Source organism: Pseudorasbora parva, chromosome 2 (assembly GCF_024679245.1).
Source record: "Pseudorasbora parva isolate DD20220531a chromosome 2, ASM2467924v1, whole genome shotgun sequence".
NCBI classification, from domain to species: Eukaryota; Metazoa; Chordata; class Actinopteri; order Cypriniformes; family Gobionidae; genus Pseudorasbora; species Pseudorasbora parva.
Window position 1 is genome coordinate 21,782,750 of NC_090173.1, and position 25,075 is coordinate 21,807,824.

Sequence of the window (25,075 nt, forward strand, 5' to 3'; positions counted from 1 at the left end):
ATATCAAATAAATGCCACTTCCTTTGATATTTTGCAAATGCAATGTCATTCATGCATTTGTAAGTGTGATTTAAGTGTCTTTACACTTTTTTTGTGGGATGAAATGGATGTTTCTTCATCACACCAGATAAATCAGTCCTCTTTCAGTCTGTTATGTATTAGTAGTCAGCAGTTGTTGACCTCTCAGGTCTTGCGGCACTATGGGAAAAAAAGTTAATTTCTCTTAACATCAGCACTTATTCTCTCTCACTCCTTTTGTGCGTTTCTGGCAGCCACTTGTGTAGACCATCCTGTCTGTGTATCCATTTGTGACAGACTCGTGCGGGCCAGACAGTGGAGAGAGAAAGCGAGTGGGGTAAAATGAAAGAGACAGTCAGTCCGACAGAGAGCCAGTCTTTCCTGTGAGAGCATCCAATCATCCAGCGCCAAAGCTAATGAGTGGTAAACAGTAGTAAACAGGAAACTATGGAGAGAGTGTCTTAAATCTACTTGCAGAGGAGTGTATTAAATGAGTGTGTGTGCATGTGGTTGGGTTTGAGTGCATATGTTTGTTTATTATTGAATAAGGAGAATGAGGACTCTGGGCAGTAGGGAGCCTCTCCTAAGTGTACTTGGAGCCAGTCAAAGGTAATTAAGAAGCAAATTAGAGCTGTTTGCTGAAGAGCTTTACATATTGCATGTGTTGTTTCATGGTGCATGCTGCACTACTTTGTTACAGCTAGTGAGGTGACTGCAGTGTTCATTTTCTTGTTGTTGTTTTAGTCTACTTATTTGGTTTAATGTGTGACTGTAGTTTCCTGGCCTTAGACCCTGACCTGTACTGTAGATTCATCTGTCCATCCGTCATTCACTCTCAGTATATAATTTCTTTCAGATATTTCCTGATATTTATCCTTGTCCATTGCAGTGCTGTATATCAGACTGTCTACTCTGAAACCGGAGCTACTTTTGTGCTTTGCCGTATAACTCCATGGACTTGCGCCATCTTGCATGTCAGTTATGAAAATGAACATGGAGGACTTCAGGAATAGCTTAACTGTAATATTGTTGCAGAGTTCATCTTGTTGCTTGGTCAATTGTTAATAGAGACCATTTACCGTATAGTTGTTCAGAATGGAAAACGACACTGGTTATAAGACAACCCCCCCTTTTTCAAGATGTACCTTTTGGAAAAAGGCTTTTTGAAAACCAAATCTTGTATTTTACAAAGAAATAAAAGAAAAAAATGTTTAGCATATTTTTCATTTTTGTATTGAACTACTGTATTGAATACTGGTACAATGTACCAACATTTAAAAATGAACACTTTTTGGCAGACCATAAAAATAACTTGTAGACTATCTGAGTTATATAACAATTGTGCTATCCATAGTGAAAACCATGTATCCTATTAACATTTCATTAACAGTAGTAGTGAATTCTTAATATAGTTGTACATTTGAACTGTGGCTACCATCTTAGCATTTTAAAATAATGTGTGGGTGAAGTTTGGTCCCGTCAGTGAGGCACGCAAACATGATAGGCATCTTAGATGGTAAGCTTTTCTTTTGACTGTTAGTATATTTAAGATGGCCTTCTTATGCTTGCGCTCTTCTAACATTACACTCCGACACACAATAGTTTTTGGAACACACGTTTTACATGTGTTTGGCGCCAACTATTGTTGCGGGTGTATTGTTGACGTAAAAGTCGAGACCCTGAATATAAGACAAACCTGTTTTTATAATTTTTAGATGTATTTTTCAAGAAAAAAAATACAGTAGGTCTTGGAATTTTTTCTAAGCTACGCTTTAAAGGAACACATTGTTTTAGTTTTGGCAGGGGCGCAGCTAGCTTAGCTTAGCATAATGAATGGAATCCTATGTTGCCAGTTAGCATGTCCTAAGTAAAAGTGATCCAAAAAACAACAACACCTAATTACTTTTTGTGGCCTGCGTGTTTACATCAAGTTCAAATAGCAATGCAGATTAAGACAGGACCATTTCCTAGGCAGATATTTACTTGGGACTATATAATGGGGAAGCACAGGCGAAGCACTGCTACTTGGGCGCAGAGATACATAGGATTCCATTTATTATGCTAAGCTAGCGGCGACCCTGCCAAACTAAAACAATGCATGCACTGAGACAAAAATGCATTTGCCCACATATCTAATGTAGGAACGAAGTTGAAAAAGCCCTATTTCTTAAAACTGTGGAGTGTTCCTTTAAGAATTTTTTTTTTTTTGTATCGTATTGTATAGATATTTTGAGATTTGACAACTGTGGGAAGACATACTGCAAACACACCAGAAGAACTGCATTATTACAGTGCATGATTTAAGTTTTGCAGTTTTCCCTTTCTGGCCCTCAACCGTGAAAAAAATGGACGCACCCTCAGAGGATGCTTGGGGTCCGCCGACTGAATGGCCAGTTCACACGCTACAGAAGAGGGGGGGTGGGACCAGAAACAACATCCTTGTGAGTTTTACGATCTGGGAATGTCAGAGGGATCCTGCTGTGGAGCTGCAGGTGAGGAGAGAGGAAGAGTGGCAGGGTTCCAGATCCGTACGAACGCGAGCGCCGATCCACATGTCTGGGATGCACACATCAAGCCGAATATCGACGGGAAACGACCTAGTGACGTGACTGATGACCCTGAACGCTGACCTCTTTGACAGGGCGTTTCGTGTGCGCAGGAGGAGATGGGAAGACGTGTGAAGTCAAGGGAACAAATCCAAAGGAACCGCCGTGCTCCGGAGGCCATTATGTCTCTGTCAAGGAATTCCTGCGAGCTCGCGGCCCAACGCCTGAATGTCAGCGATCTGTCTGTGCGCTGCACCGCAGGGGGTGGGAAGGCCTGCAGGAAACCAGTCAGGCCTTGAGGGAGGGGTGGAAAATCTTGAGCTCTTACTCTGCCATCTTGAGAAAATGAATGTGTGCACCTTGGACTAAATTATGGCGTCGAATGGCCCTTGAGAATCTTTAAGGGGCATTGGTTGTGTGTCGTGATGTCAGCTGGTGTCCTGCTGCATGGACTTCCTGTCTGTCTTCGGGGATTGTGCGGTTTCCTCTAGCTTAGGAAATCTGGTTTCCTCAAACATATGTTTTCCAACAGACTTTCCAATTCAAACAAACACATGCACATTTACAATCTAAATGGGAACAAACCAAACCACTGATAAACCAGTAGGTTTTATGTAAAGCTATTGGGAATTCCTTCAGGCTAAAGGCTTGTTTACACCAATATGAATTTTTGGCGTCATACAATTCTTAAATTGAATGAACGGCAGTTAACGCTTCAGTTCAAACCGACGCAACCAAAAAGTCGCGTTTTTATAGTTAACTAACCCTAAACAACGAACAGAAAATCTTATAAAAAATGATAATAAACACTATAATTGGAACTCGATAGTAAAATGTAATTGACCCAGACACTGCTATGCTGTTACATAAAACTATGACAATTGAATATATATAATATATAATTACAATTCACTATATATTCATATAAAGAAAAAAAAAAAACATTAAACAGAAATCCCCCCCAAAAACAAAGCAAGAAAAAACAGAAACAAACTAAAATAATAACACAACAATCCTTAGATACACACCATATATTCCTGCCAGCGGCAATTCTGATAAATTTACTAATGATAATCAGAATACATACCGGGTAAGATAACAGACTGTGAATACATAATCTATACTAATTTAATAATACCAACAATGGTAATCCGAATACCTAAAGGTAAAATAACACAGATTCTATATACAAATCCACACAATTAAACCGCACACTCCTTGTAATGAGATAAGACCTTCTGTTTATACAGTATTAAGTATGATGAATTTCACTTGTTGTACTGACTTATCAAAATGCTTCTTTATGGCCTTTATGTGTCTTTATATGTTGCTTGAAATAAAATAATTTCATTCATTCATTCATTCATTCATTCATTCATTCATTCATGACTTGGTAGTGCTTAAGAACACAGTTTTGTTAAGCGTTTTCTTTATGCTCTAAATTGGATGATATTTGATAAACAACAACATCATCAAGATACAACCCTGGTTGTAAGCCTAAACTTATTAAAGGGGTGATGAATTGAGAAATCTACTTTCCCTTGAGCTTTTGATAAATAAAAGGTAATGGTAATATATGAATATCCTGTAAGTTTCAGAGCTTGTAGTATAGTATAGACCAGGGGTTTTCAAACTGGAGTCCGGGGACCCCCAGGGGTCCTCCAGAAGTTTCTAAGGGGTCCCCAGAAAATTTCAGAGAATAAAGACAAAGCAAAAATGGATAAAGTCTACCGAATATTCTAATTGGTTAATTTCTAAATGTTTCTCTCCTTTCTTGCCATATACATTCCAGAATTGTATCTGTTTGCTTAGTATCTTTAGTGAGTTTTTCCTCACTATAGTCACCTCAAGCTTTTTTTTAAAAATTGTTTTCTTAATATAGTATGTACACTGCTTCCATGCATTTATTGTGAAAGTTGTATACAAATATTTTTTTTGTTGACTTCTTCAGGTTTATACACCCAACATTAATAGCCAATTTAAGATGGAAAACAATGTTTTATTTATAATGTAACACTTAATATTTATCTAACAGTTAAAATATTTATTTGTACATGAAGATTGGTTTTAGGAAGGGTGTCCTTCAAAAAGGTTTGTCATATTTGTGGGTCCTTGGCATCATAAAGTTTGAAAACCCCTGGTATAGACACCAGGCCCAGAAAACGATTGCAACGAAAACACGCCTCTACAGAATAATAAGCTTGTGTAATTCGCTAGCCCCGCCCACCGACTCATGGAGGTGTTCGGATTGCTAGCAATAGACATGCTGAAGAAGATAGCAAGATGTTGTGGAAGAACATTCACTGTATAAGCTTCCTTCGGATCCTAATATTAGTAATGTGTGATGCGCGTGTTCGCGTCATTTCACTGCGTAATCGTTTGTAAACAAGTCTCAAGTGCTGGATTTGCAGACACAATGTTGTGCTTTCTAAATAGGATCCGACAGGAGTGGCGCAACAAACTTATGTGAGTAAAACATCTTTTTTATATGTAACAGTAGTATGTGTTTTCCAGACGGGCTACCAAAATGAAAACCCATCGGCAGGCAGTGAATCTCATATAGTGAAATATTCCTTTCTTGATCTGGGTGTGTGTGCATGCGGTTCGCGCTTTATATCCACCGATTAGGCGGGCCATGTGAAAAATAATATGCCAATCAATCGTGGGTGGATGAGAAATAAATCATTGTGTTTGCTTGATAAAGACGTTTACAAGCCATGTGATCGAGAAAAACTGAACTGACAGGGGAGCTGAAGCTCATTAAATATGCTAATCTTATCCAATCCTAGCCATGGCCGTTTACTTTCAAGTCTCCAGTGCCCATCAAAACCCAGTGTTCAGGAGAGAGCCTCAAAACCAGTGCAGAAAATAACCTATTACTTATTATTTATGATGTTTTTGAATGTAAAAACCACACAAACATCATTAGTTGACCTTAGACAACAGTATAATTTTTTTTAAAAAGCCAGTTCATGACACCTTTTAAACTAGAAACTTCTTCCTCAAATCTGATTGGTTGATTGTAATGTTGTTGAAGTATCCCTTTACAGTAACCATTCAAGTAAACTTTTTGCATTTTTAGAATCAAAAACCACTTTATGTATATGTCTACATGTATATTGATGTTTTCTCAGATAAGCTAACTTCCGTGGACAATCCCATATTTTAGTTAAGTGAATCCTAATCACACACACACTTGCTAACATGTTAGATTCACACGTGTTATTGTTAGATGCTCATATACAGCAAGATACCACTCATTATTTGATCAATTTATCAAGCATTAAATCAACCCAAACCTACTAACGTTAGTTAAAACAAATAAACAAACCAATAAATGGAAAATAACCCCCAAAAACTAAAGTTATAATGTCTGTAATTGGCAATAAACAGATAATGGCATCACTTACAGCTATGTTGCCTTTTTGAACAGGATGTTCTTTCTTATTATAGTGGACAGTTTGCTAAGCTCTCACTGAGTCATTAAGCGGCAGCATTAGCACATTAGCTTCCTGCGTCTGTTCAATCTGTAGCCTCTGGGTTACTGCCTCCCCGCTGGCTAACTGAAGATGCGTGTTGTCAATAAAACATGATGAGACGCTTGTCTGTAATGACAGCTTCACCACTAAATCGTTCTCATTACGTCTCATAAACTTTCCTCTCTGTTTAAATGGCTACTACATATAGCATTTATCCTAGTTGTGATGCTGCGTCTGCTGTATGTCATAGTGTGGTCTAGAAATAGTAAATGTTAGCATGTCAGGCATGTTTAATGATGATGTAACTTGAACAAATCGTTGATGAGTGGAAAACCTTGAGAGATAAAAAGAAATGGCAGAAAATTTGATACCTGAAACAAATGTAAGTTTATGGAACTTTTTGTTTAATAATAATAACAACAATAATATGATACATGCATGTTTCATATAAATGTGTACTTTTCAAAAGTTTGTGATTTATCAATCAAGTATATTACTTATAAGACTGCATTTGATCATAAAAGTTTAACTTTTTTCTTTTAAATAATTTTCTATTATAATATATTTTAAACTGTAATTTATTCCTGTGTTGGTAAAGCTGAATTTTCAGCATCATTACTCCCAGTCTTTAGTGGCACGATCTTTCAGAAATCATTCTAATATGAGAATTTATAATTTTTAATGTTGAAAACAGCTGTTTAATATTTTCATGGAAAATGTGATGCTTTTTTAATTTTTTTTTAGGATTGTTTAAATCAAAAGTAAAAACAACGCACTACTTTAAATAGTCTATTAACCTCAAACATTTGAACAGTAATGTATGTGTATAAACGTGTGTGTGTGTGTGTGTGTGTAATAGCAAGCCAGGGCCAGTGGTGATTCTCCCTGGGCAGCAATGCAATACTGAAAGTACTTTGGACAAATAATTCCAGCTCCTGCATCAATGATTTTGTTCTAATGTTGCATATCTGAACCGCTGGCATGTTTTTCTAGGTGCCACATTTCTGAGCACTATCTGGAGCGAATTCAGAAGAGACCACAAACTACTTCTCCGTTCGCCACTCAAAATTAGGCATTTTCAGATTTGAGCAGTACAGTATTGTCTAACTCTTCAACGATCAGTGTTGCCTAAAGAAAACTAATATAATTGTCGTCATTATAATTGGTGAGGTTTCTACAGTGCATATTTTGTTGTTACAGCCTTATTCCAAAATGGATTCAATTCATTATTGTTTCCTCAATTCTACAAACAATATCCCATAATGACAACGTGAAATAAGTTTGTTTGGAATCTTTGCAAATTTATTAGAAAAACAAAAATGAAAAAATCACATGTACAAAAGTATTCACAGCCTTTGCTCAATGCTTTGTTGAAGCACCTTTGGCACCAATTACAGCTTTTTTGAGTATGATACAACAAGCTTAGCACATTTATTTTTGGGCAGTTTCTCCAATTCTTCTTTGCAGGACCTCTCAAGGTCCATCAGGTTGGATGGGGCATGTCGTGCACAGCCATTTTCAGATCTCTCCAGAGATGTTCAATCAGATTTATGTCAGGGCTCTGTCTGGGCCACTCAAGAAAATTCACAGAGTTGTCCCGTAGCCACTCCTTTGTTATCTTGACTGTGTGCTTAGGGACCTTGTCCTGTTGGAAGTTGAACCTTCGCCCCAGGCTGAGGTCCAGATCGCTCTGAAGCAGGTTTTCATCAAGAATGTCTCTGCACATTGCTGCATTCATCATTCCCTCAATCTTGACTAGTCTCCCAGTTCCTGCAGCTGAAGAACATCCCCTCAGCATGATGCTGCCACCACCATGCTTCCCTGTAGGGATGGCATTGGCCAGGTGATGAGCAGTGCCTGGTTTTATCCAGACATGACGCTTGCAATTCAGGCCAAAAAGTTCAACTTTTGTTTCATCAGACCAGAGAGTTTTGTTTCTCATGGGCTAAGAGTCCTTCAGGTGCCATTTGTCAAACTCCAGGCGGACTTTCATGTGCCTTTCACAGAGGAGTGGCTTCCGTCTGGCCACTCTACCATACAGGCCTGATTGTTGGAGTGATGGTAGTTCTTCTGGAAGGTTCTCCTCTCTCCACAGAGAAATGCTGGAACTCTGTCAAAGTGACCATCAAATTCTTGGTCTTCTCCATGACTAAGGTCCTTCTCCCCCGATCTCTCAGTTTGGCTGGGCGGCCAGCTCTAGAAAGAGTCCTGATGGTTCCAAACTTCTACAATTTATGGATTATGGAGGTCACTGTGCTCACTGGGACTTTCAATGCTGCCACGAGCTGCAACTGATTGCAACGCTTCATCGTATTCGTCATCTTTAGTAAACAAAGTTAAAAGCGAAACAGAGGAGCTGAGAAAAAGACCAGTGCAACATCCATTTGGATTTGTTTTGGATTTAAGTAATCAGACATGCAGATGTGCGGGCATGCGCACGCCACACACATACGCTTGCTTGCTGTCTTTGTAGTCTCTGCCGTGTGTCTTTAAATGAGGACATGAATGCATAAACTGTCACTTCATGAGAATTTACCGTTTCATTTGAGAAAACTATGATATCATGAAATGAACACACTCAAAGGTCTTCACGGCAACCCATCATAATAAAAGTTTGGTTGGACGTGAGAATTTTCTTAATATATTAGGCTACTGTTGTACAGTAGATTTAACTTTGTCTCTATGAAATGTTAATAAGAATTTTGTCTCTACTACTACTAATAATTATGCCTGGGTTGATTGTTTTACTTGATCTTTTTTATAAACAATGTTTACTTTTAAACAGCATACAGCCTTTGAATGCTTATGTATTATTTAACTTTGTCTGAAATATGTTTTTATTTAAAGTATCTGTGCATTACACAAAAGGATTGCCTTTGCCTAATACTGAAAGTATTGTCAGTATAGTGTCTGTTCCTTACCTAAAAAGACACCAGTTTTTCCTGCTCTCTGCATCTTGAGTGGCATTTAAGAACCAAGGACATTGAAGCAGAATTTTTCAGAAGGTTCTATTAGATTTTATATATCGCAATATATATCCTTATCGCAAAAGGCTGCCACGTATATCTCAATATGGAATTTAGGCCATATCGCCCATGCCTAACAGACAATTGCTTGGACTTCATGGCTGGGTTTGTGTTCTGACATGCACTGTTATCAAAAACATCAGCTGAATTTACCACAGGTGGGCTTCAACCAAGTTGTAGAAACATCTCAAGGATGATCAGTGACAGAAGCACCTGAGGTTGATTTTTTTACTGTACATGTGAATTTTGGCGTTTTTTTATATTTTTTATATATACATTTGCTAAGATTTCAAACAAACTTCTTTCACATTGGCATTATGGGGTATTGTTTGTAGAATTGAGAGACAAATAATGAATTCAATGTATTTTCGAGTAAGGCTGTAACATAACAAAATGTTAAAGTTAAGCGCTGTGAATACTTTACGGATGCACTGTATCAATGGAACCACTGAGAGAGAACGGTAATAGGCCAAGTTGTGTTAGTTTCTGTGCCAGTTTAAATCTCCACCTTTCTTTCAGTAGTTACTGCTTTTTCTGTACCCGACTGGTTGGTTCTCTAAGTTATGAGCGCTGATACTAGACCATCTTGTACAGCGGTTTATGTAGGTTGCTTTGTTGGTTTATGAGCTTAGAGAGATGTACCAAATGTGTTATTGATTTGTCACTAATTAGTCATGGATTTAGAGATTTACTGATGTAATTAGAAACATATGAACAGGTTTTATTTCGTCCCGGATTGATTTATATCGCATTAGGAAAAAATCCCTTCATTGTGGAAACTAGTTTTTAGAACTCTTGTTCAGTGTGATGTCTGATTATTTTCTATTGTTGTTTTTACATGGTGGTGGTGTGATTAAGGGTGCGTTCACACTTGCCATGTTTGGTTCGATTAAAATGAACCCTGGTGCGGTTGCTCGGTTAGTTTGGTTCATTTGAACATATGTGAACGCTGCCATCCGAACCCTGGTGCGCACCAAATAAGCGGACCGAGACCGCTAAAAAGATGGGTCTCGGTCCGATTCCAAACGAACTCTGGTGCAGTTCGATTGATATATGAACGCAACACGGACCAAAGACGTGTAAACGGACCAAAAACCGGACGTATAATGTCACAAGATGCCACGCATAATGCAGCTGATTTGACGACGCAGAAAGATCGGTGTATCGAAAAATGAGTAACTTTAACGTTAGAGGGCAAACGTGGAGCAACGAGGAAGTGCCTAATCAATATTTGGTCAGACGAGCATGTTTTGAAAATGCTAGAAAAATCACACAAAAAGCATACCTGGCTCTTCTCATCAAAGTTCCTGTGTAGCCCACTATTAGCAGGTACAGACGACAGAACGGCTGTCTCTTTTCTGCACAACGGAGGAAATCCTGCTGCTGTTTTGAATGTTTTGAACATTTTATGAGCTCTTCATGAGCTCTCAGCGGGTAAAAATAATGCCATATGTACACGCATAAAATGATCGCGTTTAATCCAGCACACAGCGTTGTTTTGAATGTTCGGTAAGCGAGCTCCTACGTCATATAAGCCGACCAATCAGGTTGTTACTGTCTCCCTGTGCCTTTGGTTCGGTAACTTTAGGTTCGCTGTTAAAAATGCCCGTGTGAACACTAAGCGGACCAGGACTATTATGTTTTGTTTTTGTTTTTTGGTCCGGACCAAACGAGCCAAACTAACCGAACTACAAGTGTGAACCCTAAGTTTAGAAGACCCTAAGTCTAGACCTTGAAAGCAAAAGGATTGTCTTACCTTTTTAAACTTGCATGTACGTGCACTTAAAGGGTTACTTCAGCGATTAGCATATGGCTTTCTATCAGTAGAAACCCTGGAGTATATTCAAATAAATCGTGCTTCCCTGAACACGCGCTGAGAACTACTGCCGTGAGCGCGGATGCGTTTACCTCAGCTCATTCATCACGATGCGTGTAATCTGACTCCTGCTGCATTTGTGACACTCCCTCAACGGCTAAATCACAATATATTGAACAGACACGTTCAGTTTTTAATTGTAGTGTCTGTTCTCTAACTGAACTGTTTTTATGAAGATTGATGCGGTGGTGGGAAAGTGATCCAGTTATTCAGTAGCGGTGGCTTTGGGAATGGCCTCACAGGGCAGTGAAGCATTCTGGGAATTGTTGTCTTTCATCCCCATGAGACGACAATACATTTCCTGTCTTTTCTCGGTCTAGAAAGCACCAAATTCAAAAATAATTTAACATTTCTACTACATTAATGACCCAGTTTAAATACAGATTCCTCTTCCCAGCTCTGAAGTACCCCTTTAACATACAGTAAAGGTTCCCTATTGGCATCAATAATGCCATGGAGAACCTTTAACATCCATGAAACCTTTTGAATGCACAAAATTTTCTTTATAGTGGAGAAAGCTTCTTTAAATGTATAAAAATATTCTTCACACTGAGAAAAAAAGACTTGTTCTTGTAAGAACTGTTCATTTAAAGGTTCTTTGGGGAACAGAAAATGGTTCTTCTATGCCGTTGCTGTGAAAACCCCCTTTTAGAACCTTTATTTTTAAGAGGGTGGTTAAGCTATAGCCAATGGAAATTGAGATAAATTATCAAAAAATAATAATATACGCAATGATTGTTAATGACTATGACATACTGCGTTATGGGAAACTGTTTCCAGAGTGTTTCTAAAGCCAAGACTATGAAAACATATTATAGATTATAGAAGACCATGATAAAAGGCTCAATAAAAGTTCCTTGTTTTTTTTTAATCAGAAGTTAGTGCACTAAATAAATGTAATGTATTCATGTGGTTAATATTTAATTTCACAGCATATTTATTTGGATGCTGGCCTATGAGCTCAGTGAATACATTAGCTCTCTCAACTGCTATTATATTATATAAGATATATAATGACCACATAAATAAATTATTTCTGCAGGGTCTGTTGCACAGACCAACTCCTTTTGGACTTATGGTTAATACAGAACGAATTCTCATTATTAGAGGTGATCTCATTGTTGAAATGTATTCATGTGAAACCACAAGGAGTTCTCTTCTGATGTCTGCTTCAATATGTGACCCTCGGAGGGAAGCACTGGCAAGCTAAATGCTGTAGAGCAGATGGACAGTTTACAGTTAAAGGGCACCAAAGACCCGGTCTAATGTCCCGGCGAGGACAGAGACCGAGTCGGCTCCGCATGCATGGAAATGAATGGAGTTATGGCTCCTCTACTGTCAGAAATCTGTTGGTTTTAATTTAATCTAATGAATATGTGTCTTGTTTTGTCGAAGGGAAGTGACAGACTGTGCAAGTTTGGGCTCTTTGAGCTCTCAACTCTCAAATGATCCATTTAAGTAATGCCTGGCAAAAGAGTATGAACCGTATAGTGGTATTTATTTATTTATTTGTTTTAGCATGTTTTTGTGTCTGTGTTGAGTGGAATAGAAGGAGTACAGGCTGATTGTTTCAATGAAACAATTTGATTCAATTTTCCACTCAATAAAATTAGCCATCAGGGCTCGGGCTCTCCAACCGTCCACAGTCCCTCATTTCCAGATTCTGCTCCTAATTGAACGAGTTTATGTACTTGTCTGCGAGAAATTGGAAAAATTCATCACCTGGAAAATGTGATATTTTTCTCCCTTCCGGCTGTGCACAGCTTGTTTTGTCCTCCCTCTCCCCCCTCTCTTTTACTTCATCAAAATGATGAGCCACTATGAAATTAATATAGTGACATTTGCATGTGTGTGTGTGTGTGTGTGTACAGATTTTGGGTTGAATTTGTTCTTACTTTATAAAATCTGCGTCTTAATTTCATGATTCTCATAGGTAAAGATATCTAATGACGTTTGCAAGTTAAGACTGATTAATAGGAGTAATTTACTACTCTCATTCGATAATTCAATCTTCATAACTGGTGGTGTAAAGATTGTAAATTATTTGTACCATGTAATTTACGTCCACAGGCTTACGTGGTCAATGCTAATATATAAAAATCCGACAGGTAGAGGGGTGGGTGAAGGGTAATTAATACTTTTTCTGACTTAGACAAGAGACTTAGTAACTACAGTGGAGTCCAAAAAGTTAATATTCACATTCTAATTTAAACCTGTGAATCAAGTTTTTGAAAATAATGTTGAAGTAAAATGTATTTTTTTATATATATATATATATACTCAACTAAAGGATTATTAGGAACACCATACTAATACCGTTTTTTAGCCCCTTTTGCCTTCAGAACTGCCTTAATTCTACGTGGCATTGATTCAACAAGGTGCTGAAAGCATTCTTTAGAAATGTTGGCCCATATTGATAGGATAGCTTCTTGCAGTTGATGGAGATTTGTGGGATGCACATCCAGGGCACGAAGCTCCCGTTCCTCCACATCCCAAAGATGCTCTATTGGGTTGAGATCTGGTGACTGTGGGGGCCATTTTAGTACATTGAACTCACTATCATGTTCAAGAAACCAATTTGAAATGATTTGAGCTTTGTGACATGGTGCATTATCCTGCTGGAAGTAGCCATCAGAGGATGGGTACATAGTGGTCATAAAGGGTTAGACATGGTCAGAAACAATGCTTAGGTAGGCCGTGGCATTTAAACAGTGCCCAATTGGTACTAAGGGGCCTACACTCTAAAAACTTATACAATGATTTACTCAATTTTTTTGGTGAAACATTTTTACACTAAAAAAATTGAGTAAATTTTAAAGCAGTGAAATCAATTATAGACACCATATGAACTGAGTAAATGTAAGTAAAAAAAATTCAGTAGATCTGAGTAACTGCATTTGTTACATTAACTAATTTAATTGAGTAGAAAAAATTGGGTAAAAAGCATTTAAAATCCAATATTTATGATTAATATGAACTGTTTTTATTTATGAGTATTACTAACTTGTATGGTATAACTTTAATTTCCTCTAAACCTTTGTAAAATACTCCACAGTCCAAACAAACACACTTATAACGTACATGACATGGCCTTTATTATCGACAAGTACAGCAATAACAGCATATATTAGTTACTGTTTTGACATGTAAAGAATAACAGTTATTTTACAACATTTAAACTCATGTAACAAACATTTTAGAAGTAAAAATTAAACATTTAAAAGTAATTCAAGTGTAATCAACCGGTCTGTTATCCCATTTCCACCATATCAGCGCTGTTTCTCGAGCCTGAGATGGACTAACGTTAGTGGTCTGCGGGTGGACTTTGAACTTGAGACCGCATTCGTAGCTGAAAGATGCTGCGAGATGCCAGACTCCCTACCCTGACAATTAACAAACAGTGCCCAGTTTTAATAAGATTTTATCATCCAAATTCATTATATTCATTATCTTTACGAATAAAGTTGTGTGTTTTGAGCCACACAGCAGGCGTTTCAAAGACCAACGCCACACGTTAACTTAAGGTGACTCACACTGTCCCTGTATGTTGTTTTGAATTAAATAAAATGCCTTTAAGCACAGTAATGATTATATAGATAGAAAAAAAACATACAAACCTGAATTTCACAGAGGAAATGCCCCAATTCTGCGACGCTGAGAAGAAGAAACTGCTCTGGTGACTGAGGAGAATTCAAATATCCGCACTCACTCAACCGTCGAGCTGTCGTCACGTCAGAGGGTGGGGGAGGGGTGCATTGTTTTAATCGAGTAAACTTACTCAATTTCTTCAGTGTGTGTTAAATATTAATAATCTTGATTTTAATTAAGTAATATTTGTGGTTCTTGAAACAGATCGGTTTAATTCTCCATTCTCAAATATTTTGAAATAAATTTCATAAATGTATTAAGTATATTTTAAATAAATAATTGGTTATTTGAATACTAAATTATTTTAGTGAAAAAAACTTAAATAAAACTATACATTTTTTAAAAGATTAACTGTTGGATTTTTTTGTCAATTATTTTGGTATGTTTAACTAAAACCGTCAAGTAAATTATATTGAGAGATTTTATTAAGTTAATAAAGTTAATTATTACTGTGATATTTACGAAGCCACTGAATTATTTTTTAGAGTGTAAAGTGTGCCAAGAAAACATCCCCCACACCATTACACCACCACCACCAGCCTGCACTTAAAGGGTTAGTTCACCCAAAAATGAAATTTATGTCATTAATGACTCACCCTAATGCCGTTTCACACCCGTAAGACCTCCGTTCATCTTCAGAACAGAGTTTAAGATATTTTATATTTAGTACGAGAGCTTTTCTGTTCCTTCATGAAAGTGAATGCCCACTTTACTGTCCATGTCCAGAAAGGGAATAAAAACATCATCACAGTAGTCAATATGTGACATCAGTTAGTTCATTAGAATCTATTGAAGCATCGAAAATACATTTTGGTCCAAAAAATAACAAAAACTACGACTTTATTCAGCATTGTCTTCTCTTCCGCGTTTGTTTTCAATCCTCAAAAAAGATTAAAACTGTCATGAATCAGCGTAATGATTCATGATTTGGATCGAGTGTCAAACTGCCAAACTGCTGAAATCACGTGACATTGGCGATCTGAATCATGAATCAATCCGCTGACTCACACATCAGTTAACTACATTAGTTGACCTGAACTATTGATGAACTGCACTTAAAGCATTTATATCTTTGTTAATGTTAATTTCAACATTTACAAATACAAATTATTCAAATCTTGTTAACATAAGTTAATTCACTGTGAACTAACGTGAGCAAACCATCAATAGCTGTATTTTTATTAACTAACGTTAAAAGATTAACTAATTCTGAACAGAGGGGTTGTTCATGATTACTTCATGTTAACTAATGCATTAACTAATGTTAACTAATACAACCTTATTGTAAATTGTTACCCTACTATCCTTATATGTGGATGTAGGAGTGGGTTCAGTAGTGTTTGCAATTGTAAGAATATTAAGTATTGTGTGTGCATGAAAGTTGACTGTGAGAAAGTGTGTGTGTATGAAAGTCGACTCTGTAGGAGAGTGAGCGAGAGAGATAAAAGAGATGATCGTGAGATAGATGGAAGAGAAAATGCTGTACGATCTGCCATCTGTGTGCAGGGTTCCTCTCCTGTGCCCCATATGGCCAGGAGAGATGAGCTACAACACACACAAACACACACACTCATATGCACAGATGCACATGCGCTCACACACATTTATATCACGTCTTAAAACTTAATTATCCAGCCTTTTTGCTCCAAGTCAGGGAAGCGATGAATCTTTTTTAGCAAATGAAAAGATTTTATAATAATTATGATGATGAGGTTGATGATATCACTGTAGCCTTTCTGTAGTGTCTAAGCTATATTGCAAGTGAAGTTATATAAGCTATTATCTTTCCCATTATATTACTATCATGTTTTTTCCCCAATCAGAGCAATATATTAGCTATTTGTCAAAAAGCTAAAAAAGCAACAATTAATCGTTTCCGTACTGGTTGATTTAAATGAATCATCCAAATTAACTGATTCACTAAATTGAATTCCCAGTGCTTTGTTTGACTCATTGCCTAAATAAAAATTAGCAACGTAGCTTTTTGTTGTTCTAATCCTTAGAGACAGTAGCTCTAGCTAGTCTGTAGTTACAGTACGTTGTGTAAAAGCTAGATTGAGCTATTCTCACTAATGGTTTTATTTTCACACAGCTTCTTAAATACATTTATTTATTGTAATTTGTGTAATTGCTGTTATTGATTAACATCCATTCATGTGCTTATGTCTTCATACACGCGTTTGGCATCCTATTTTGTCCCCTTTTTTGCACACACACTCTTTTGAATAAGTGTTATATATTATACTTTGTAGTGATGGACAGGCTCCTCGCAGGCTGCCAAAATGAAATGAGCACAATTACCAGGGGCGACAGAGCCTGGCCACATTAGGCTGACCAATCGAGCAGAAACTCAAATGAGCAACACACACACACACATGCACACATAGGCAAAAAATGAGTACTGCCCTAACTCCTAACACAAAAACCTTTACAATGATGAGCCTCGATATTGCATTGAAATCAGTGTAAACTTCGTATGCCATAAAATTGAATGTCTACTTTCAGAAGCATCATGCCCTTTACAACTGAGGGATGCATGTGCCCCTTAAAGGTCCCATGGCATGACATTTTTATTTTATGAGGTTTTTCAACATTAATATGAGTTCCCCTAGCCTGAATATTGTCCCCAAGTGGCTAGAAATTTAGATCTGTGTAAACTGAGTTCTAGTTGTTTTTCTCTGCCTTTGAAAAAATGAGAGCTCAGATGAGCTGATCTTGAATTCTCCTGTTATGATGTCATACCAGGAAAAGTTGCCGCCCCTTCCTCTGCTTTGCTCGTCCAGATAATTATAGTAGATAATGGATTCAGTTCATCAGTCGATGTCAGCAGCACAGGCTTGACCATATTATGGACTCAACAGCACCGCCACAAAGAGTGAGTAACAGTGCTCATTAATGCCTGATCTGGGATCAGTGAGTTCTGATGCGTAGGTAATCATTCAAGATTCCACAAGCTTTCTTTCTAAGTTGTTTAATAGCCTACTGTTAGTCCTGCTGCTGGCTGTCTTTATGAATCATTGGGTGCGTTTACATGTGCGTTCTTAAGCTGATTATCCCTTATCCAACAATCAACATTCATTGTTGGTCATGTAAACGCGGTAACCCGTTTTCTTTTAATAGAGTAAGGTCATAAACGGAACGGGTAGTTTTTTTGCCTCTTACCTCGATTTCGCGCTGCATGTAAACGCATTAACCTGCTTTCTGTTGGCTTATTGAAGTGCGCTTGTGCGATAGGTAAAAAAAACGCAAACTTAGAGCAGATTTAAACGCATCCAGACAGAGCGAGCTAGCGTTTTGCATGAAATAAGGACATATATCACAAACGCAGACTCTTTTAAGACCCAGAAAACTGTAAAGATGTGTTCTTTTTTCATGCAGCAGAAGTAGAGGTTCAGTCAAAACGCTGCATCTGTAACTTCATGAAGGAGAATATGAGCCGTAAATCTCCCGCTGACGGTGTTTTATTTATTTAACATCACATCTGACGTAACATTTGAAAAACTCAGAGTCAGATACAGACATTATTTTTGACGTGACTACATGGAAATAACCCGGTTTATTAATAAAGTCATGTAAACGTGGTTTACTTGCATTGTCAGTTTACTGGTTTGCATGTAAACGGGGAAAACTGATGAACTCAATGAGCTGATTTTTTTGAGTTATCAGCTTACTGGTGTTCATATAAACACACCCAGTGAATCAAGCCAGTGACTTAAACCATCAACTTCACTCATTTCTGTTAGCAGCATGAAACAAATCTGTTATTTAAATGATTAAACTACAGAGAGCAATCAAAGAACACACTTTATTATGTTCGGATCGGTCAATCATGCGTATATCTGCAGTCCACACTTGCCCAAACTGCCGATTGAATGATGCTGCTCATTATGTTTAACAGAAGAATCTTGTTCTTATTCATGTCGATGTCGTGTTTGTTGTTAGCTGTGGTGAAAGCATTTTGTGAGAGAAATAACATTGCAAAGTTCACTCGTGTTTATTCAGAGCTCTTAGATACAAACAAAATAAACTCTCAAAAACTTGGTACAATAACACTTTCTCAACAATCTTTCCCCAGCTTTGTCTCTCTCTCTCGACCGGCAGCGCTGCAGCTGCTCCTGCTCACGCCTGACTAAACCACACCCCCTCCGCACGTTATCTCATTTCAAATGCAAAGTTGTCAGCCTGTTTTCACTGAAGACTCACAGTAGACACCAAGGGGGTAATCTAGCACTCGGAAAGCGTTCCACCCATAGTGGCGGCCATTGCTAACCAAGCCATCACCTGCTTTTAGCATCCCATTGACTCCTATTCATTTTTGAGTCACTTTGACAGTGAATAACTTTACATCTGAGACGTTTAAAGACTCCATTTGTCCATTGTTTATTTCTAAAGAAACACGACAATGTATACACACTAAAAAACGTTGGGTTATTTTTTTAACCCAACCGTTGGGTTACACATATTGGGTCAATATGTTGGGTTATTTTGCAAAACGTTGGGTTATTTTAACATCGTTGGGTTATTTTTAGTAATAACCCGGCCGTTGGGTTAAATACGGTTTCCCCAGTGACGGTTCAAATTTTAACGGCAAACTGTCCAGCTACTGCCAACAGAAGACGCTGCTGCAGCCTGATTATGAAATGAAAGGTAAGACATGTCATTTTTTATGAATACAACTCTTATAACATTATGTATTGTGTACTGAAACGTTGAATATAGTCGAAAACTGAATTTTATTTTAAAAAATCCCGTTAATGCTCTCTGGAAAAATGAGATAGATTGGAAATAAACCATAGCTATCCCAGTTAGCTCGCTAGCAGTAATAAAGTAAAAACATTATTCTAGTGTACCTATTTAGAAACTTAACGGCGATAAAGAAAGTAAGTAACTTATGCCTAGTCTGAAATCACTATCTAATGCCGCGCGGAGCATTATCAGCTCGGCCCGTGCAGCGCGAGCTCAGACCCGGTCACACGACACCACAGCAGCGCTGTGAGATCCAGGGAGAAGCGTTTGAATTCGCCGAATATCCAACAGTATAACTTACTACTCTAAATATCTGTTGTGAGATGAATGAGTGCAGATATTCACAACAGCATTGACGCAGAAAACTGAAATATTGTGCTAACAATTGTAACGTTAGTTCACGACAGTTAGAATGTTTAACAACCCACAAATTACCTAGTTTTACCGTAGTAAGTTAACACAAACTGCAACTATGATAATTTGGCAGAAATGTGGTAGGCCTATATTCATAATGAATGTTGTCATATGAATATATATTATGCATGTTACTATTAAACGTATTACAGGAGTAGCTAAATCATACAACTAAAGTACGTTTTCTTATGAAGCTATGACAGTGTTTGCCTATATTTTAAATATGTTGTACTAAATGTGTTATATACCTGTGTTTTAGACCAATGGATTCATTTGTGAAGCAAAGACTAGAACAGTTGAACCTCTGCCATTTAATTAAAGGTGAGTACGATATTGAAACAAGTTGTACACAATTATTTTTTAAAGACTAGTATACTTTTCTGGTTATTTTCCCCTGCTTCATTCTAATGCAGAGGAAGGATTGGATCTCAGTGGTTCTTGACTCTAGTCCTGGAGTATCACCAATAGTACACAAGTTCGATGTCTTCCTTATCTGACGCACATTTCCGGGTTTGGAGTCTCTACTAACAAGCTGGTAAGTTGAATAACATTAGATAGGCCAATGTGCAGTGCAGGGGCTAGTACAGAACCAGGTTGTTTGGGAAACAACCAGTTTATTATTTTTTTTTTCAGCTGTCTTCTCTCATTTTCATACAGTATGTTTTAATTTCAATAAGTTGTTTTGGTTGTGTCTAAGTGCATATGAAATCAGGTCCACACATTTGGTATAGGTGAAAACTGTTTTTTTCTGTTAACTTGTCTTTCAAAGATGATCATGGAGAAATTGCCTTTAAAACCTTTCCTGCCATCCTGCCATCATCGCCATACCTCACAAATGGACAACATGGTGTGTCCAACATATGCTGAAATGAAGAGAAGCTTAATTACATTCACCCATCAGCCTGTAAGTAAAAGCAACACTATCAAATTAGCTTTGATAAAGTGCATCCATTTATTATTTCCTTTAGTGATTTTGCTTGTTAATAGATTATCCAATAGTTCACCCAAAAAATATCCCATAATGTACTCACGCTCAAGTCATCCTAGGTGTATATGTTATTCTTCTTTCAGACGAACACAATCAGTTATTAATAAATGTCCTGACTAATCCAAGCATTATAATGGTCAAAATTTGAAGCCCAAAAAAAGTGCATCGATCCATTATGAAAGTAATCCATAAGGCTCCATGAGGTTAATAAGGGCCTTCTGAAGTGAACCGATGGGTTTTTGTAGAAAAAATATCCATATTTAAAACTTTATAGACTAAAATAACAAATTTTCGACAGACAGCCTTCCTTATTCAACTTACAAAGAAACTGTAACGCCTCTCGCAATTCAAAACGCTTACGCTACGTCCAACTTTATCGTCTCGACATTTACGTTTTTTTACGCTACGTCCGACGTTATTCTCACAGCAGTTACGCTTTTTTCAGAAGTTGAATACTTAATGCGGTCCATTGGAAGCTAGATATTTTACTTTATAACGTGTTAAATATGGATATTTTTCTTACACAATCCCATCAATTCACTTCAATGGGTTCTTATTAATCTCCGGAGCCGTGTGAAGCACTTTTATAATGGATGGATGCATTTTTGGGCTTCAAATTATGGGCTTCCATTATAAAGCTTTGAAGAGCCAGGATATTTATTAATATAACTCAGATTGTATTTGTCTGAAAGAAGAATGTCATACACACCTAGGTTGGCTTTAGGGGGAGTAAATCACCTAGTCATTTTCATTTTTGGGTAAACTATCTCATGAATTACCCTCGTGTCGTTGTAAGACTTTCGTTGTTCTTTGAAACACAAATGTTAAAGAAATCTGCTAGGTTTCTGTCCCTCCATTGACGACCTACGCAACTACCACTTTAAGACCCAGGACAGACAGCATTAAAGTAATCCATGGGATTCAAGTGGTCTAACCTCAGTTTTATGAAGCGACACGAGTGCTTTTTGCAACAACAACACAAAAAAAAAAAAACATAACAACATTTGCTCTCTTTTCAACACAACACGCATGCGTCAAGGGGCTCTCGTGAACGTGTTGAGATTAATGTTTTGTAAATAAAATGGTAAATTATGGTTAAGGGATAGAATATACGCTTGTCACTTCATAAAACTGAGGTTGAATTACTGGAGTCACATGGATTACTTTAATGTCTTTACTGCCTTTCTAGGCCTTTCTGTGTTCCGAAGATGAACCAAAGTCTTACGGTTTGAAACAGCATGAGGATTAGTATGTTGATTGGTGAAAAATGAACAGCAGATGTAATGACTAATTAGTGACAATTTGTTTAATTCAGTACAACACTGCTTCATTGTAACTTTTACGTAATTTAACACTGCTGATGTTGTCACAGTGCAAGCAAACTGAACTTTTTTAAATTCTTTTAAGGTTGGAACTAACATGGAGCATTAGCTGAACAGTGAGACAAGCCAGGATCCACATGACGATGCTTGGGGACAAAGAGACCTCGCTGATTTTTTTCATTTTCATTGTGGAGGCAGTTGAACAGAAGACCTTATTTCAAGCACTGGCTGTATGTTTCAGATTTTTTATTTATTTATGACATGAACTATCCAAAGACCTCTGCCCCATTTGGGAGATTTTGTAGCATGCAAACTTGAATATATATTTTGCTGCCTCATTAAAAACTTTGATTATCATAATTTTTATTTGTTTTGCTACTTAAGATATGTTAACAACACATAAAGGCATACAGTGTACAATGTAGATTTTTTAATAAAGTTGTTTATTTCTGGAAGAATTGAATATTATGAATTTGTGTATTCTGTCCATATTTGTATAGGTTTTTAATTTAATATTTGTTGTGTTCATTTTTAATTTTTGTTTTGTATGCACACCTTTTATGTATGTTTACCTTATGTACATTTTTGTGTATTATGTGTACTGTGTATTTTGAATTTAATATTTACACATTTATGTATATTTACAATAAATATTTACTCCCCAATATTTAGTTTGACATTTAAAATATATATTTTAAAGCACATGTATTGTTTTATACAAATAAAAAAATCTGTATTTGAAAACAATGGGTATTTTATTTATTAAAATAATGGCTTGAATAAAAATAAAAATTTAACTCAACTGTTGGGTTACTTTTAACCCAACTGTTTTGTAACCCAATGCATTGGGTTAAAATAACCCAACGTTGGGAAGGTGCTATACCAACCCACAGTTGGGTTACGTGTTGGGTTATTTTTAACCCAACATTTTTAAGTGAGTAAAAGGCTCCGTTACCTTGTATCTTACACTATCGCCCCGCGGAAGCTGTTTTTTGTAAAAATAGGCTAACTATTGCGTCATAACCAACACGAGTCTGTCGCACAGTTGAGAAATTACCGTATAGACCTGAGGAGACGCTCGCAGGCAATCTTTTACTGTCTATGAGACAGTCGGGGGGACTTGGAGACATAAAGTCTGATAAAGTCAAGGGGGAAGAATGGGGAGAAGCCCATAGTGAGCCAAAAGCAACGGGAGAAAATATTTAAACAACGGGATTCAGATTTCACTTTCCACAACTACTAGAAGACCTACAGCTGTCAGACAGGAGGCTCACGTCACATCTACGTCGTCAAGCTCAGTCTGAGCCTGCGCAGTTCGCTCAGCCATCAGGAAGTGAGTGCTCCTATACTGACATCACTTAACGCCGTAGAAGGCAATGGGATAGCTCTGTCCATTTCTTTTACTGTCTATGGTAGACACGCCTCTTGAAACGCAGCATTCAAGCCAGAGGGCTAATATCAGTATAGAAAAAATGCCTTTTATTTCTAAATTATGACATTTTTTGATGTAAAAACCATACTGACAATATAAGTACACCCCAGGAAACATTATAAAATAATAAAACAATCCAGGCCATGGGACCTTTAAGATTTTTGAGCTGAGGTGGTATTTAAGGGACATTTTTTTAATTGTTTGTATCGGTGATAAAAAAGTTATTGATAAATAAGTATCTTTGTATCTTCGATAAATGAATTTTTGGCTTTTAAGTACAATACTGAATATTATATTCAGTATTGTACTTGAGAGCCAAAAAAGTCAGGCATAACATTATGAGGTGAAGTGAATAACACTGCTTATCTCTTCGTAACGGCACCTAAGTGGGTGGGATATATTAGGCAAAGAGTGAATGTAAACTTAAACTTTACTTAAAAAACCCTTGTACTCATTCCCAGTGTATTGTATAATATAAAATAAATATAAAGCTTTTCAGTTGCAGCTCAGAGATGTACAGCAGCATTTAAGTATGAAATTGAATGAATAAATGTAGGCTAAAAGTAAAACTACATAGTCTTCAATATACGTCATTGATTAAAATCTACTATTTTTATTCAAGAGCAGTGAAAAAGCACTGTTTTTTTAAACATAATTTTAGAGGTGAAATATTTCACCTACACATTCACATTAATGTCCCTTTAAGGACAAGCGTTCACTAGGCTGCGCTGTTGTAAATTGAAGACCTGCTCGCATCTCGTATACAGACACGCAGATTTTACTTTCACTTTAAACATAGCCGACTGTTTTTATATATGTTAACCTTGTGTGTATTTGACAGTATTAGCGCAGTAAGACTAAAGAAATCACGTGTGTTTGACAGGCGCGCATGCTCGGCGCATGTAAAACGCAAATGAATTGTTTAACCGGTAAGGCTTTAAAACGCAGCTAAACACCCCCTAACTTTAGTGCATAATATGATTGGATATTTGCTCATATCAGCGTGTAGACTCACAGACATACTCAAAAAGAGCCAAAATAAACTGAGAGAAATATTTTAAAGGGAGAGAAATTGAAATTAAGATTAATTAAACCACAACGCAATTCACATGCTTATTGAACCGTGAATGCCGTACTGAACGATTCCATATTATATTGAGTATTGTGGCATCCCTAGTACATACATACATACATACATACATACATACAGGTGCTGGTCATATCATTAGAATATGATCAAAAAGTTGATTTATTTAACTAATTCCATTCAAAAAGTGAAACTTGTATATTATATTCATTTATTACAGACTGATATATTTCAATTGTTGATTTCTTTTAATTTTGATGATTATAACTGACAAATAAGGAAAATCCCAAATTCAGTATCTCAGAAAATTAGAACATTATGAAAAGGTTCAATATTGAAGACACCTGGTGCCACACTCTAATCAGCTAATGAACTCAAAAATCCTGCAAAGGCCTTTAAATGGTCTCTCAGTCTAGTTCTGTAGGCTACACAATCATGGGGAAGACTGCTCACTTGACAGTTGTCCAAAAGACGACCATTGACACCTTGCAAG

At 37.1% G+C, this 25,075-nt stretch overlaps 2 long non-coding RNA genes across 3 annotated transcripts in view; both read left to right on the top strand.

The window, feature by feature from the left end:
* Nucleotides 1-25,075, top strand: part of LOC137094600 (uncharacterized) — a 305,846-nt gene that overhangs the window by 16,783 nt on the left and 263,988 nt on the right. The window lies entirely within an intron of this gene.
* Nucleotides 19,007-22,613, top strand: LOC137051708 (uncharacterized). Its single transcript, XR_010899924.1, has 5 exons — nt 19,007-19,240; nt 20,013-20,074; nt 20,167-20,288; nt 20,523-20,657; nt 22,149-22,613. It is a non-coding gene; the product is annotated as an uncharacterized lncRNA (long non-coding RNA).